Raw genomic sequence first — 16,970 nt, forward strand, 5'->3', positions numbered from 1 at the left:
ACGGCAAAACCAGGTCCTAACTCGGCACTGCCATGGAGAGCTGTAAAACCAGCTTCTTGTTTGACCACATGGACTCAGTGGGAGTGACTGTACCAAGGAAAGGTCTCTGGGGTGGGCTTGTTTCCATTCTCCTCGCACGGGGGACATTGCACCTAGACTACATGGACACACATGGGCCTGTCTGGGTACTTCTGGTTCTTCCATCACAAGACTCTGAAGCAAATTTTTAATCTGCGGGCCTTTATTTCTCTAATTCTTTCTGAGCACCCCAAAGCTGAACAGCTGGTGAGGGCCAAAGGTATGTGTTCGAGGCACCAGTGCTGCAAACAAACCACAGCATGGTTATGTTGTTATGTTATGTCACAACAGCATCCAGCACATTTCGTGTGCAGGAGGACCTAGGTGAACATCTCAGTAGATGCAGCTAAATTGCACAAGCAGAGTCCAGCTCCTGAGCCCTACTGAATGTCTGGGAACAACCACAGGCTGGTTTAGAGGCCAGGGATGGTGACTAACTCCTCCTCTTCCCTTTGCATCCTTCCCCATTTTCTTGGTGAGGAGTGTAAGAAACATCCATTTATTCTTCCTAGATCAAACTGCAGCTAATCCATAACGAGACATGCTGGTATCTTTTCTTGCTACTCAGGCACATAAAACACTCAGCAGGTTTTTCCAGGCTTAAAAACTCATTGAGTTGAGCCTTGCATGGTGACACTATGTGACCAAAAGCAAAGTGCAAAAATGCCTAAAATTCAGGACCTCAATTTAATTCACTATTGTTGGGACATTTCAGAGAGAGGATAGAGATGGACGCATGAATCCAAAAGACAAATTTTGTATAAAAACTCTAATAAATGTTCCAGATTTCTTCCACAAGCATGTTTTAAAAAAAAAAAAATTAACCACTCTGTTGTCCTGCTCTGTTTCAACATTGAAACTCAGTAGCAAACTGTTTGAAATCAGCCATTCACATTAACTATGGCCAGGGGAAGGAAATGATGGTGTCAAGGTATTAGGAAGAGAGAAGCAAAAAAATAGGTTGCCCATTCTCCTTTCTTTCATCTCTTGCACAGTTTGGCAGAGAGTTCGAGAAGGGGCTTTTCGCCTCTTCAGGGAGAGACATAAACTTGGACCACACATTCTCAAACACTGCCAGCTTGTCATTCAGCTCATGCATTCAAGATGTTGCATATTAATAGCACTCCCTGATGACTGGTGGATAGGGGTCTCTCCACCTATACAAAATAAGCCTCTTGGCACAACAAAGTACAGAAGAGGCCCATACAGGGAAAAAAATGCACTTGAGAACTGGTTTGGAGAAACTCTGCACAGATGCTCATGTGCAGATGCATATTTCAGATGTTTTTTTCCTGATTAGCATGCAGCAAACTCACCTGTTTTGCTGCCTAGAGGAGTCACAGCAGACATGGAGAAACACCTGTGTGAGTTCATTTCTGTCTCCCTGTGAATTACCTTATTCCATTGCTGTTCTGTGTAGCCACTGAGACCCTTTTCAATCCCCCTCTTGGACATGCCTCAGCCAGCAAACACAGAGAAGTACTTTGGGATGGAGACAAAGCATGAATAGTGCAGGGTGCTGCATGTTGAGAAGGGAAGAAGGGAATGTGTGGGTGGATTGGTCACACAGGTGTGTTGGGGGTGCACGGGGGATGCTCAGGCCGGATGGATTCTGGCATGGCTGAGACAGGAGGATGAGCTCCCAGGACCTGTGCAAGAGCCTCGTGTTTGTCAGCTGCAAATGATTTGACACTCAGCACATACATAGCTTTACCTGAGGTGTGGTCATGGGATTCAAGAAAATGAACCAGGCTGTTTCCCTTCTCCCCTGCAGTGTGCCGGTTACACATGTCTGCTGTTAATTCTCACACTGAGCTCTGCAGGCAGATCCTACACGTGCATGGGGAATAAACTTCCTTTCTGCTTTGCTCCATTGTAGTTTATTCCAATGGCAGAAAGCACAGCTTAGTTCTAACCATGTGTATTGTAAAAATGAGCCTCAGGAAGAGAAAGTGGGGAGAGAGTTGCTTATACATGTGTCGGTATCTGATGCAATCCTCAGTGTGAGCCACGTTTTTCTGGATATTTCAGCATACACTGAGAATGACACATGAGTAGTCCACGCTATTTTCAGAACTGACAGTTTTCCTTTTCACTCCAACAATTGCTTCTTCAATACACTAGAGTATGCAAAGTGCTTCAATAAACTTTCAATTGGGAGTAGGAATAACAGTGTAACAAAGGGAAAATTAGACAAAATGAGAGCTGACCTCAGCTCATACCTGTTTTGCCAGTTTGTTGTTAACTTTTTGAAAGAAGCTGGGCATCTTGGCATTTGTTGGTTTCTGGCAAGGCTTTTCAGAAGTCCTTTTCTGGTGTCCTGAAACAGCCTATGAAAGATTGGTTTTAGGATGTTCTTGACCCAGGAAAGACCCAGCAAAAATCTGCTCTGATGGGAGCCATGGGCTAAAGCTGTCTGGATATATTTTGATCTAAGCTCTTAGGTATTTCTCTAAAATAAAATATTCAAAATGTTTGAGATTTTCAAAAAATCTTCTCAGATCCTTACAACAGAGAACAGATTACAAGCAAAACTCTCCAGATAAATGTGAGATGGATTTTGCTATAGTGGCTCTTCTATACTCTTTGCCTGAAGTTTACTGACTGACACTAAGAATGCAAATATGCCAGGGAAGGGGTCTCTATGTTTTCTTAAGATGTCCAAATCAATTAGAGATCGGAGGCGTGGTGCTGTATTTCCTAGGAACTTAATTTCTTTCTATTACCCTCCTGACAGAAGTAACCAATCTCTTTGGAGCTTGCAAAGTAAGGTGCATCCCACAGAGCTAATGCTGTGTGCACTACTTGTAGAAAGGTATGTTTAAGAAAAGCTGCATTCTGGATGCACTCCAAATATCATTACTATTGTTTAATTTCAGCTGTGGTTCGGCATCTGTTTAAGATGGTTTCAAAGACAATAATCTCACCAGACAGATACAAAATACAAAACTGAAATTACACTGCTCAATTATTTTGTTTACTAGTGCTGTTAAACTACTGTTTTTGTCTGAATCATGCAGAAGAGCTGTGATTTTTTACCTTTAAGCTCCTCTGAAAATACAGCCATTTAGCATCAGTACGTATTTCTTTCCAGATTACGTTATATGAATGAGTTTGATAGGAGTCACCATGGTGAGGAAAGGATAATGGAATTTCAGGTAAGAGTTCTCCATAATGAATTCATTCCTTACAGCATGTTAACACCCACCCATGGAATTAGGGACCTTTGTAACACAATGCAACAATTTACTAGACATCACAAAACACCAATTATAGAATTGGACTGAAATGAGCTGCCAAATCCTCTGTCCCTGATAAAAGAAGGATAGGTATAGTCATGCCAGCACATTTTAACTCCTTCCTAAAAATTCACTTGGGTCCATTGTGAATGTCCTCAGTGATACAGTAGATTGACTGCAGTGCTATGTGTATGACATGAAAGTAAAATAAAATAAAAATGAATAGGTCATGAACAGCAGTGAATATGAACTCATTTTGAATCATATTTATTTAAATAATTACAGCAGATTGTTAACTTTGAGACTCTCGTGATTTATGCAAGGGAAAATGAAAGAGAGTTGGCTTCTATATTGTATATTTAGCTTGATAAAAGGAAGCCAGTCTGCATGGAAGAAGTGTGCAATTGAAGTTCCTCAGCTGATATTTTATAAAAGCACAATTAAATGTCAGTACTTTACAAAGAACTCTTAAATCCTAAGACTGAATCTCGTCTGTTTTTACTGGTAGCAGAGTACCAAACTGTAAGCAGAATGGAGCAGGATCTGACTTTCCATCACAGACAGTTAATAATTAAATCAAACATTATATTCAACAATAGAACATATGCATCAGCTTCTTTCAAATTGCATTTCCTTCCTGTTAGATCCATTAGTGTAAACCAGACTGCCTTTAGAAAACCCCTTATTGCTGCTGTCTTTCAGCACAGTTCCTGAAATGGATAATGTGGTGCATATTATGGGCAATTACACAGAACTCCCTAGTGACAGGGTTTTAGAGTTTCAGAATAAAACAGCTGGAACTACAGGGCTGTAAACTAATCGGAAAAAGAGACAATAGTAACACATTTAATGCACATTGTTAGAACATGGACAAAGACTAGATGTGAAATACTACATATCACTATACCTACTGTATTGCACAGCATCTTCACTGCAAAATCTTGTTTAACTCTTGAAAGACAAGGCAGTCAAAAGCCAAAGATTTTGTCGTGAACAAATGCATGCACAGCTCTGTAACCTGAGCTAATTGGAAACATTAAGGAAAGAAGCCTTGATCCAGAGCCCTGGTTTTCTCTTAATGTCAGTGTAGTTTGAATCAAATCCAGAACTCTGTTCGTTTATTAATGAATGCATAATGAATATATACCTACATACGCTAAAAAACTATGTCTCCATCCCTCTTTTACTGTTTCAATACACTGAGAATTTAGCATTTGGGTTGCAAAAATTGCATTTGCTCTTGGATATATGTTGGATACTGCCACAATGCATAATGTTTGATCCTCCATCAGTTTAAATTGATGGCAAAGCTCCCATTAATTTTAGTAATACAGCAGTGAATTTTTAGAATAGCATATGCATCATTTAAAAGCACAATGACCGTGATTACATGTGTAATCACAGTAATTGTGCACACAATTACTGGTTGGGTATCTAACTGCCTTTCAAAAATCAGTTGCTCTACTTGCATGTATACTCACAGCAGTCACTTGTGCAAATGCAGTGCAGCCCAGAGCATCCCCACCTCCGTGCTTGCCCCTGAAATACTACTGGGGAGGGCTTGTCTGCTGTAATAGGGATGTAGGATAGAGAAGTATATGTTTACACTGCAGTGGTTTGAACAATAAATAAGAAAGGAAGAGAAATGGTTGCAGTGTCTCTTTGGGAAAGTAAAAATGTGAAATTACTTCAACTAATTTTTCAAAAGGACAGAGACTGATTTGCACCAGCTCCTGTCTTGTGAGCCTCCTTATCAGCAGTGTCCAGCAGGCATGGGCACGTTAATGTTTTGTAATGGTGTGACAAAATGATCAAATAATATATCAAATAACAGCACCATACTAGAATAAAACAAAAAAAAAATTAAAACCAAACAAAACAACATTGAGTAAAATATTGCAGCTTAAAAAATTCAGAAAACAATTAAAGTTTCAGCATAGGGCAGTGAGTTTCTTAGAATGCAGAACCCTAGAACCAACTGCTGTTGCTCACTCTAGTTTAAAAGGTGACTCCTTTTGCTCAGAAGGTTGATTTCTATAGTTGCAGAGGTGTAGAAAAGCACATCCTCCCTAGACAGGGATAAGACTTCTGGATCCATCCTTTTTCTCAGTAAAATGGTAGCTGGAGAAAATTTTACACAAACCATTTTCTTCAGTTGTCCCCCACAGTCCTGGCTTCCCTCCTCCCCTGGGGCATGGTGAGTGTGCTTTGCTTTCCCAGTAACAGCTTTATGACCCCACAGTCAAGGGGAGGGATGGAGGAGCTGGGCAGGCTGGGCCTGGCAGCCTGGCCTGTGCTTCTCCCAAGGGAAGGCTGGGCCATGAGTCCACATGAGGGAAAGCAGATGTCAGTTACCAGCCAGATAAAACCCTCCTCCTGGGGAGAAATGGGCCCTATTCCAGGGGATGGGAGCGCTGGAGCTGTGTTAGAATGAGAAGTAGCACAGCCTCTCCAGGAGCCACCCTTGCTGTGCAGTGACAACCAACAGTGCTCACTCCAAGGGACTGGGGCAGGACAGGATCCCCAGCAGCCTTGACCCTATGGGAAATGCAGCTGTCTTTTCATATGGAAAAATCAGAAATTGGCAATGAATGAAAAATGAACTTTTTCCAAGGCTGCCTGTGGCTGGAGGAGGGTGGCTGGACTGGGAGGCCTTCAGCAGACTACATGTTTTATGTTTACCAAGGAGAAAACCTTTTAAAATGTGCTGGGGCAGATGTAATGGTTACAAATCACACATGCTGTCTAAATAAGGTCTGAATATCAAATGTTGTAATGTTTGACAATATCTGGGTCTCAACTTCCCTTGGTTTAGAGGTGGAAATTTTGATTTTCCCATATGCAGGATTTTAGTCCCATCAGGGAAGTTTGGTCCTGGGCTCTGGTGTGCTGGGAAGACAACAGTTGTACCATCTCTGTCAGGCAGAAGAGGGAACAGTGTTAGATGCTTAAAAAATGTTTGTTCCGCTACTGGAAAACTTCAGCACCTTTCCCTTCAACAGCACTAGCTTGTGGCTGAGCTCAGGGCCGGGCAGCACCGCACTGCATGCATGGCTATGCTCCCTGTTTTCTCAGAGCCCATGGCCACGGTGACTTGACATGTTTTCAAAATAGCTTTATGTAAGTTAATCCAGGTGTCATGTCCTGTTGCCTCTGTACAAAAATACTTTTTTAAAACTTTATTGTAGCACGATTCCCTTCTTGATTCTCTACAGCCATCCTGCTGATCATTGTAGCAGATTCTGTTCTTAATTTCATTACAGTAAATGTGAAGTAACCTCATCGACATCCAATCAGAGGCAATTTCAGCTCTCTACATTGCCTTGGGTCTGCAATCTTGCACACAGGAACTGTTCATGTAGACTAAATTCAGTACAGAGCATTAAATGCTGTCACTTTTGTAATTAACATCAGAGAGCTGTATGAAGCCTTGAAGCTATGAAATCCCATAAGTCCTGTAGAAAATGTTTCTTTATACAGATCTGAAAGTGGTATTTGAAGGAATTCACCCTAAAAGATGGAGAATTGCTGAGAAATGAAGAACATAAAGCTCTAAGACTGTATATTGGAGAAAAGTTCCCTCAGAAGTGTGCATTCAGTCACCTTTGGTGACACATGCTGCCTTGCCTGCCACCTCTGCAAGCGTGGCCTCACTTTCACTGTTATTGCAACATGTGTCAAACGAAATGAAAACAGAGATTTGGGAAACGATATAATTAACCTACTTGTAAACATTAACCTTAAATATCTTGCTAATTATCTCACTAATTTAATCACTGCAAATCTCAAACTTGTTTGTTAAATATTTAATTCTGCAAATTGTTTTTGATACAGAGGTGTGGGGAGCTTTCTGTGAATGGAAGTTACTCTGTAAAACTCCGTAAAACCATTGTTATGTTCACACTGCATTGAACAAACTCTGCTGTCAACAAGACTTCTAATGGAAATCACAAGAAACCGTGCCCTGAGGCTAAGAGATATAGTGGGCTATTATTTTAAAATCTAATGAACACATAGTGTAGAGTGTAGACCAGGGTAAATTTCTTCCTGCACATCTTCAGGTTTGATTCCGTGGGAGTCTAGACTGGAAAGCTCTGGATTTCCTTGTTTCTTTGGTTGCAGTGAGGCAGTACAGTTATTTCTTAGCTATTCACCTCTTTGTTACTTGAGTAACTCAGCAAAATTATGTCCTTGATTTTCAACCCTTTTTATCAAGTCACTACCTTGTGCTACAAGGAACCTTAACGGTGTTTAGGTGCTCCAGTTACAATGCCACCCAAAGTGCCACTAATTATTCCTGAGAGGAAGCTCTTGAATAGTGTTTGTTGAGAAGTTGGAAGCTGTTTGTTCCTTTCTCCCTGCCATGCTCGTGCTACCTCCTGCAAACACCCACGGCATAGCCAAGCACTGCAAGGCAGGGCCATGAGGACACTTCCCACCCCGAGGCTGGGAGAGGAAACAGGCGGGTTGTGGGTGCTGGGGAACATCCTGGATGGAGCAGATGGCTCAGCCAGGACAAGCTCTGGAGGCTGGAGGCACCTGAACCCTCTGTTCCAGGAGAAGGTGAGGCCCTCAGCTGTGCAGTGCCTCTCCTCAGACAGGAGCTTCAGCCAGCCCCATGTTTCAGGCTGTGCCCCCATGGCAGTTCTTTGTTGGTGCTATTTTTTCCGTTTTTGTTATATTTGTCTTCTTACTTGAGGAAGAAGGTGAAAGATCAGGACTCACATTGAGTTTCTGCACCGTAATTCTTGCTTTCAGAGGAAGGTGCAAAGGTATGCTAAATCCAGGTGATGGCTCACAGCAGACCTGTGACAAGAGCTATTTGATTAGTTAGGTGTCCATATAAATACCTGTTTGGGACTATATTACTACCTTATCATGTATTATTTAGAATTTCATCCTGATTGTCTGTGGTTATTTATTACACACTTACATACTGGTTAGTTCAATAAAAAACAAATTTCTGTGAATTTAGCCGAATAAAGCTCTGTTTGTTCTTGTTAGTTACATGAAGTCTCATTCTTTCTATGCATTATCTCAATTTCTGGGCATTTTTCCCCTTCATTTACTCCAAAAATTACTTCAATACTAATGAATACTGAAAGACAGCCAAGACAGGATGAACTTTTGGACAATTTATGCAAACACGACAGATGATAATAGATTTACTATAAACATGTCAGGCACAAAAGACTTGACTGCTTTTCAAATACAGTGATACTGGAAGAGATTTATGGATATTTTCAACTGTTCATTAAAGAGAAAAATATTTTGAAACTATAGGCACTATCCTTTTATCCATTTTTGCCTTCCAGGCTGAGTTGTAAACCTTTGATGTTTTCTTCACCAAAAAATAAAAGTAGTTAGGAATTTATTTCTTCCAAGTACTTTCATTTTTGTGTCAATTTACAGTTTTTGTTACATTCTTGGCAGTCCAAATTATGGTGTTTGGAGAGCACCTAGAGTCCACAGCTCTGAGTTTTCTGAAAATAAGGACTAAGTTCACTTAATGATGCTTTCTAGCTACTGTCTTTTCTTCTCCTTTAGTAATAAAAGGTTAATAAAATCTCTGAATACTTTAACTGCCTGTTAGACCAACCAACCAATTAAAGGTTGTTCTATTCTAAATGACTGGAAGCCACTTGAATTGATAAAAGTTAACAGGAAATAGCTACTACCTGTTGGATCGTGTTAATAAAAAGCAAAGTCTTAGACATGAAAATCATGTGTAAATATGGTTCCTGTAGTTGACCCAGGCATCAGTTCTTACAGCCAGACAGGCATATTCTTAAGTGTTTGTTCTCAGTCTGCTTCTGTGCCCTTACAAATCAATAGGGAGCCTTGCTTTCAACTTCAGTGCAACTGATGTTGTTGGCAGTCAATGATTCTGCAGTATCAGTTCAAGATACTGGAATAGTTTCATGGAATTATTGGATTCTTTCTTTCTAAAATAGTGTTAAACTCATAAGTAGGAATTTAAGGAATTTAAACGTGAAAATGTATGCTCAGTGTATCTTGCCAAATCTATCAAGTCAAAGCAGTGCACCAAAATGATAGCAGGAGGGATTGTGCAGTGCTTGAACATCTAATCCTGCATACTCACAGTGCTGTGCATGCCCTCATTTTTTGAAAAGATGGAGAAAGATGGAGAAAGAGCAGATTTGGGTGGAAAATAACAGTTTTCATTGCAATGTTAGAGGGATATTGGCAATTTTGTAACATAATGATTTGAGCATTCTGAGACCCTTCAAAATAAGGCAGGAAGCTTAATAAAGGCTTCATTTTGGAAAAACAGATAGCTGAAAGTAGCATTTTTCTAATTTTTATTGGAGTTCCTTTTCCAGCTTTTGAAAATTAATTTAAGTGCCACAAACCAACACACATTTATGAATAACATAATGCTGTTGGAGATAATGCAAATGCCTAATGCCTCTTTTTTTTTCCCTATATGAACAGGTCTGTGCTGGTCTGCATTAATTAAATGTAGGTAGGTTTGTAAGGCCAGATCATCATTACTTCTGTGTCCCTGATTTAAATCTGCAGTAAAACATTTCTCCATTTAGTTTGGTGCTTTTGTGTCATATTTCATACACTAGTTGTCTCTTAATTAAATCCATGATGGCCCACCAACACAGACTATTAAAATAACTATACTTTGCACTTGACATATTTATGAGACAGATTCATAAGAGTATAGACTGATACTTGAACTACTCACTGAGAAATGCTAATAAGATTATGATGAAGGTAAGATTAGAACATTCGTCTCCTTTTCGCTTCTCTCTTCTTCATAGAAATTTATTTTTATAACTGCAATTCACTATTTCTATTCCAGGCTCTTTGATGTTGTTGTATATACCAACAGTTCTTTCTGTGTAGATTTATTGTGGCAATGAAGAGTGGGAAACTGCTAATTTATATCACACCAGCAAAGTGCATAACTGTTGTGTTCCTTGAAGTATGAATGTTTGCAGTCTGTAAACCTTCACATGGGATTGACATGTTCAAGATAATACCTTTGGAATTGGGTGATGAAAAATATGGATGATGGTGAAGTGCCACATTGTTTTACCTTTATTGCCTTACTCTTTCAGCCCTCCTGTTGGTGTAGAGCCGGCTGACTCTGCGCCTGGAGGAGGGAGGAGACAGTGGCGTTGTGCCTGTGACCCCACAGTGCATATTTCTGTGCCTGTGACCCTGCAGTGCATGTTTCTGTGCCAGGCAGGCCATGGCCTTGCCCATCCCGCAGCTGTGGCACAGCACAGTCGAGTGTCCTGGGCTGTGCAGCTGCCCTGGGCAGTTTGACTGTCACTGCAGTGCTGAAAATGGCCTCAGTGGCTAAGGAAAACAGAAAAGCAAACAAATCCACAAGTCGTATTACTTGAAAGATTGTTAGACATACATGCTAAGGTTTGATCATTCACCTGTATGGGTATCTTGGAACTGCCTTCTTAGCATTATTTACTGAGAGAGTTGCTGATATAATTTGTTAGTTAATTTTCTTAGTAATTTGGATGTGGAAAGTTCAAGGAACTCCATGTTTGAGAAAAACGTTGCTAGAAGTGAAAGAGCTGCTCAATTAAAGTCATCAAGGATTTCTATCATTTTTCAGGACCACGATGTTCACAATTTAGGGACCTTTCCTCTCTCTCGGTTTTTTCCTCGTTCACATTCTTTCATGGAAGAGCTTCCATTGATCATTGTGTTGGGGTCCAGGTGTGGGTACAAATGGAAAGGGCTCTAAATACATGCAGCTTGAAAGGAATTTATTTTACAAGTGGATTCTATAGAAAGCCACATCTACATGATGTTCAGATTTTCTGGAGGATAATACATTGCTGTGCTTCATCCTGGTATTCTCTGTGAATGCAACAAAAGCATCAAATGCTGGGATTTCATTTAGAAATAAATACAATATCAGAAAGTAAGAATAATAAAGATATATTAAATATTTCATTCTCTACAGAAATAAACCAGCTACAGTTCAGGGAGCTTCACTAAACACATTAAGTCTAATAAAATCGCCTACACGTACTCCTGACACTAGTAGTAATTAAAGTAACTTGTTTCAAAAAACTGGTCCTATACATGAATACTTATTGGCAATTATTTCTAAGTTCTTCAAACCAAAGATAAAGTAATTTGATTCACACACAATGTTCTTGTAAACGTGGTTCATACTGAGTTTTATATGCAGCTTAGGACTGTTAATTGCCATTTTGAGCCTCACAGTAAAATACAGTTCAATATGTCGCATTTTCTGAAGTATTGAGAAATGTTTGAGAAATGCTTGTCTTAGTCTAATCAACTGTGAATAATTTATTTCTGAGTCCTACTTTTCAGTATAAATGGATCTGACTTTTCTCAGAGCTTCTCAAGTCTAATAAACTTGTTACATTCATTTAATTAAGGAAATCTGTAACGAACGGTGAAGTGTATGTACCAACAGGCTTCTTTGTTGTGCAAAATTGGCGTATTTTCATTGTGAATGCAATTGTGATTGTTTATACTGACAGGTAGCCTCTACTAAAAAAATCAATTTTTTTTCTACACATACAGGTCAATATGAGTAGCATAGAAACTGTTTTCTGAACCTCCTCTCTCCTGGTGGACCCACCACTCAGCTTTCCAAATTCACACAGCTGTAGCTTTCAGGCAATTCTCATTTCTGGGAGGGTTATGAATGCAGAAGTGTTCTTCTGTGCCTCAAAGGGGAGGAAGATATAGAGGTATAACATACAAGAGTGGGGATAAGAGACTGACATTTTAGTCACAGTTAGCCTGAAAAAGATCATCACAGGAGATTAAAACACTGGCATAAGCTTATGGTCAGGATCTGCATGCCACAGATTTATCCAGAAAGGGGTGAGCTAAGGTGCTGATTCAAAGTCCTGTCTGTGTTTCCCAACCTTACATAATATGTTCTCATTTCTCTCAGAAATCAGCCTCCTAGGAAGGAAGTAGCTGGTACAATAAAGGGTTTTTACATCATATACGCATTTGTTTTAAAAAAGGCCCTATGTTTATTTGTTAAATGTTCAGAAGTCCATCATTCCTCTCATATTTATGTGATATGAGGAATATTTTTTATTAGTAATATAGAGACATGCTGTGGAGATTGACATATTATTTTTTTTCTCCTTATCCTCAGACAAACTCTTCAGACTCAGAGAAAAAGTCCTCAACCCTGGTCTAAAATACTGTCCAGTGCTTATGGGTTATAATATGAAAATCATCAAAACTGTCCTTGACAGGATGTTTCTTTCCATTAGTTGATTAAAATGGTTTATTGTTGCCTACAGCATCATTACTTTAAATGTGTTTTTTTACAAAGAGCAGATGTGGCCATGTCTTGCACTGTTTCTCTTTGTGTGGTTTCTGATACAGAAGTGAATCACTACCTTGGCAGATCCTCCTGTGGAGAGGGAGGGGGAAAGGTGAGGGGCTCAGCGATGGGCTGGGGTATCATCTGAGGGGGTGGGGGGGTGTGGGTTGTGCAACAGCACTGCAGAGAGTCAGAGGCAAAACATGCAAACCTGCAAGCAGCAAGCGTTCAGAGCAGAAAAAAACTACCAAAATCTGGAATTATCTGCTTGCCAGTGCTGTATGTTTGCTCTGACAAAGCAAGAAGTGGGTTTTGGCATTTTTTCAGACTGACAAGTCTGACGTTTCAGACAGAGCATGGAAGTGGAGAGTAGCTGATCCTAAAACATAAACAAGGTTGCACCCCCATGAAATCTCATCTATCCACTGCTGTTACAAAGAGAACTGAAAAAGTCCAAGTCTTTGAGATGTATGTTAAATTTCTTTGTTTCTTGTCCCATCTGTGTTTGATGGGGGAGCTGAAATCTCAATAGAAATCCTATTTCCAAATCTAGGGGTCATTTCAAGCAATGCTTATAAGAACAAGTACCCTTCCATTCCCTAGCACAATTTTTCTAAGGCATGTTGTCATCTAATGGTAATAGGGTCTTTCATTAGCAAATCTCAAATTATTGGCCATGTGATCTTATGTTCAATAAATATTTATTTCAGAATCATAGGTTAATTAATTTCCATTGTTTCTGTTTTAATTCTATACATGCTTATACCATACAATTAGAGAAAAACACAGACAGCCACAAGTAAATGTTGCTCATACAAAATGTTTCTATTACCCTTTACTTTTAAAACCATTAATAGATTATTAGGAGATATAAACATTGGAGACCATGGATCATATTTGCATGTTAATGAAATCCATGAATTATACATTATTTGCTATGGAGAGTACTAGAAACAATATTCCTCCTTTCTAATAGCTATAAAAGCTGGAGGTTTCCTGGAGCACACATCACATATCCTCTGCAATACCTTCTAACAGAAAGAAAGAAATCCAGCTTTTCAAAGCAATCTCTCACTAAATGAAATAGATTTGTTTGTGTTGCTTTGCAACACACAAGTGTGACAGTTCATTTTAAACAAAATAGTTTTAATAATGTCATTACTAATATCTATTTGGTCATCTCTCTGAAAAATGGTGTTTTAATAGGAATGTTTCATTTTAATAAATGGCAGAAGAGGCAAGCTGCCCTGAGTCAGCAGGAAGTGGATATACACCAGAGAACAGGCTGATTGTGTTAGATTCATCCAGAACATTGAACAGCACACAGACAGTCCAAGAAAAAGCAACTGGCTGTATTCAAATGATTAGTCTTACTGCTATGCTGTAGCACAGATTCACACATTCTTCTATTATTCCTTGACCTTCTGCCAAAAACTCCCACTTCAAGTAATAATTAGAATTAGTGTTTCCAGTGCATGCTTCCATCTTCCTAACAAACAGTAATGAAATGTGGCTTTTACAAAATATGCAGTTAATTAAACTTTTTTTTTGAACATTGTTTGATTAATACAGTTCCCCTGTGCTAGCCCCTCATTGTGCCTGACTGTCTCTACCTGGGATTGGTGAATCGGAAGAAAAGCACTATCAATAGGATGAGTTAAATTTCAGAATTTTGCATTTTAAAATTGCTTGTGGTTTTTTTTCTTTTCTTTCTTTTTTTTTTTTTTTTGTTTCTGTCTTGCAATAAACCGAAAAGACAGCCTTTATTTGTAATCCTGTTTTTTTAAGGCGAGGACAGTATGTGTATTATGTAACAACTCTACAAATACCCTCAGCGTGAATTTGAAGAACACATCTATCAAGTGCTACAAGATAATAAGTGGATTTCTAGGCAAGCTTTTTGAAAAGGTGTCTCAGCACTGTATTTCTTAATAACACTGTGAAAATAGATATTCTGATTTCATTTTTTAAAATATTATTTCATGCTTTTTTACTGTCTGTCTTAATTATCCAAATGCTGAACAAGTATAGTCTTTTGATTGATGAGAGTTCCACCCCTTTACCCACACCCCTGCAGATATGAGTCTCCACAGTTTAGTACCATAAATCACTGTGATTGTATAACTTAACTACTGTATGATCAGAGATCACATGCAGTGGTAGCCTGGATATGCATTCATCCTTCGTTATGAATGTTTTAGGGCTAAATTTATTCTGGATATTTGGAGAAATATCAGTTTCTTCAGTTAAGAAAGCAATACATTTTAAATAAGCAGTTCTTGCAACAACTGGAAATAATCACGAAAGTCTTCTATTTGCAATCTTCATTAATGTGAGTTATTTCCTCACTTTAGGAGAAATCTTTTCAGAGGAAAACAACAATTAAACCCCTCCCCCCAGGCTCTGACAGCTAAGGATCTATGGATCAGCCATTTTAGTAATTAACCACAATTCCTCTGATTTGTGAATTTCCAGATGATGAGGCAGGAAGCAAGTTACATCTTGGAGAAATTGCCCTCAGGAGAGAGGAAAAACTATTGCAAGGTTGACAGCACAACCTTGTACCGGCACAGTTTCCCTTCCCCAGTGGTTCAAGGAGTTCCAAGCACCCTCCTGTAAATCATCAGCTCACATCTATTTATTATCTTCCAGCCCAGTGCACAACACTATCTGTTACACACGGATACCAGCAATATTGCAAGGTGGACTCAAGGGATAAAAGACAGCAAACCCTGCACACCTCCTATGCCTGAGTCACACCCACTATAAAGTCAGGCTCTGTTCATAAAGCGCGTGCTGTTGTCAGAAATGAAACAATATGAACTGTTGTGGTTCAGAGTTGGGTTTTTTTAGTGTTTCTCCAATATGCTTGATCTTATCATCTTGATATCTTCATGTTATTATACAGAGACAGAATTTATCTGCATAGTAATGGACAAAATGTCTATGAAAATATTGCTATTCATTCAATGATTGTTATATTTGGAGTAGGTGCCAGCCTCACTCTGTGATGCTTGTCCTGGAATATCAATAAATAAATCATAAAAGCCAATGCTTCAAATATTGAAAAATTCACACTTCAAACTGTGTTTTGAACTATACTGAGAGCAATGCCTCAGATTGTCCTTTTGCTTTATATGAACAGAGGAAATTCAAAGTAGGAGGAAGTCTCTCCCGGGATTTGGCATAGGGGAGTGCCACAAACCATCAGCCTTCCTGTCTCTGCTGTGCCAGCGAAGCCTCTCCTGGGATGTACCACGAGAAACAGACAGTGTGTCTGGGGAGTTAATGTGGCTTCAGATGAAATTATCTCCTGCAGAATCCATCTTGCCTGTTGTTTGTGTGCATGCAAAGGATCCAGGCAGTGGTGAGGAGCCACACCACAGCAGGGCAGGTGAAGGTTCAGAGAAAAGTAGAAGCATCTTCCTATGACTCTGTTAAGTGAAGTTCCTTGCACCACAGACTTACGATGCTGTGAAAATGGGACATCACGCCTCTTTTTCTCCTTCTGTCTGGAGCCCAAATTTGGTAAGAACCACTCTCTGAAGTCCCCACCACTCTGTTGCCCATTTCACTCCTCACTAGTAACAGTATCTAAATTATATGGCGTGACTGACAGCATTAAAAGGAGAAATGAGGGCAAATGTCCTTCTGAAAAGTACACTCTAGATCAAGCACAAGTGTTTGGGCTGATGCCCAAGCTGCAGAATGACTTTCCATGGTTTGCATTGTATGGGGGACCACTAGGCAATTCTAATGGTTCTTTTGCTTTAAAAGCACAGAAGTTAGCTGAAAGCTAAAAGTAGGAATGGTGTTTTGTAGTAATTGAAAATGCAAAGCTAGACGAGCACTGGAAGTCACTCAGGTACATCCATTCAAAGGCCAGAAGAAAAAGCACTGCAGGTATTCAGTGCTTTATCTGATTAGAAAACAGCCTGGCACAGATGTGATTTCTGCTCCATATATCAAGCTATGGCAGGCTTTAGCTGCTTCATTATGAAAGCATCTGAAGTAAAATAGGTTTTGGAACATAAAAAATGACAAATTTGGAAAAATATCTATATGCCAGATGGGTGTAGGAAGAATCCTTGTGACAAATATATTATTAAGGGAATATGCATAACGAAAGAAACTGTGCCCAGTTCTTCCAGGGATGGACAGGCAGGAAGGTAGCGTCTCACTGTGTCTAATGTATTCTCATCTAATCTAAATCTAATTAATTATGTTGCATCGCTGACATAAAATCTGAGCGTTGCACACAACAATGGAAGGCTGCACCGGGGCTTCGGGAGGGCTGGCGATTGCTTCTCGCTCCCTGCTTTTGTTCG

The 16,970-nt window shown here is 39.6% G+C and overlaps 1 long non-coding RNA gene across 2 annotated transcripts in view; it reads left to right on the plus strand.

Annotated features, from left to right (window-relative positions):
* LOC125329968 overlaps positions 1-15,702 on the plus strand; it is a 43,341-nt gene extending 27,639 nt beyond the window's left edge. The window contains exon 3 of one of the 2 annotated variants that reach the window (XR_007205338.1): positions 15,118-15,702. This is a non-coding gene — a long non-coding RNA (uncharacterized LOC125329968). Of the gene's footprint in view, positions 1-3,172; positions 3,323-15,117 lie in introns of those variants that run through there. The other variant, XR_007205339.1, reaches the window with a different exon arrangement.
* Positions 15,703-16,970: the final 1,268 nt, after the last annotated feature.

This window comes from Corvus hawaiiensis, chromosome 9 (genome assembly GCF_020740725.1).
Source record: "Corvus hawaiiensis isolate bCorHaw1 chromosome 9, bCorHaw1.pri.cur, whole genome shotgun sequence".
NCBI classification, from domain to species: Eukaryota; Metazoa; Chordata; class Aves; order Passeriformes; family Corvidae; genus Corvus; species Corvus hawaiiensis.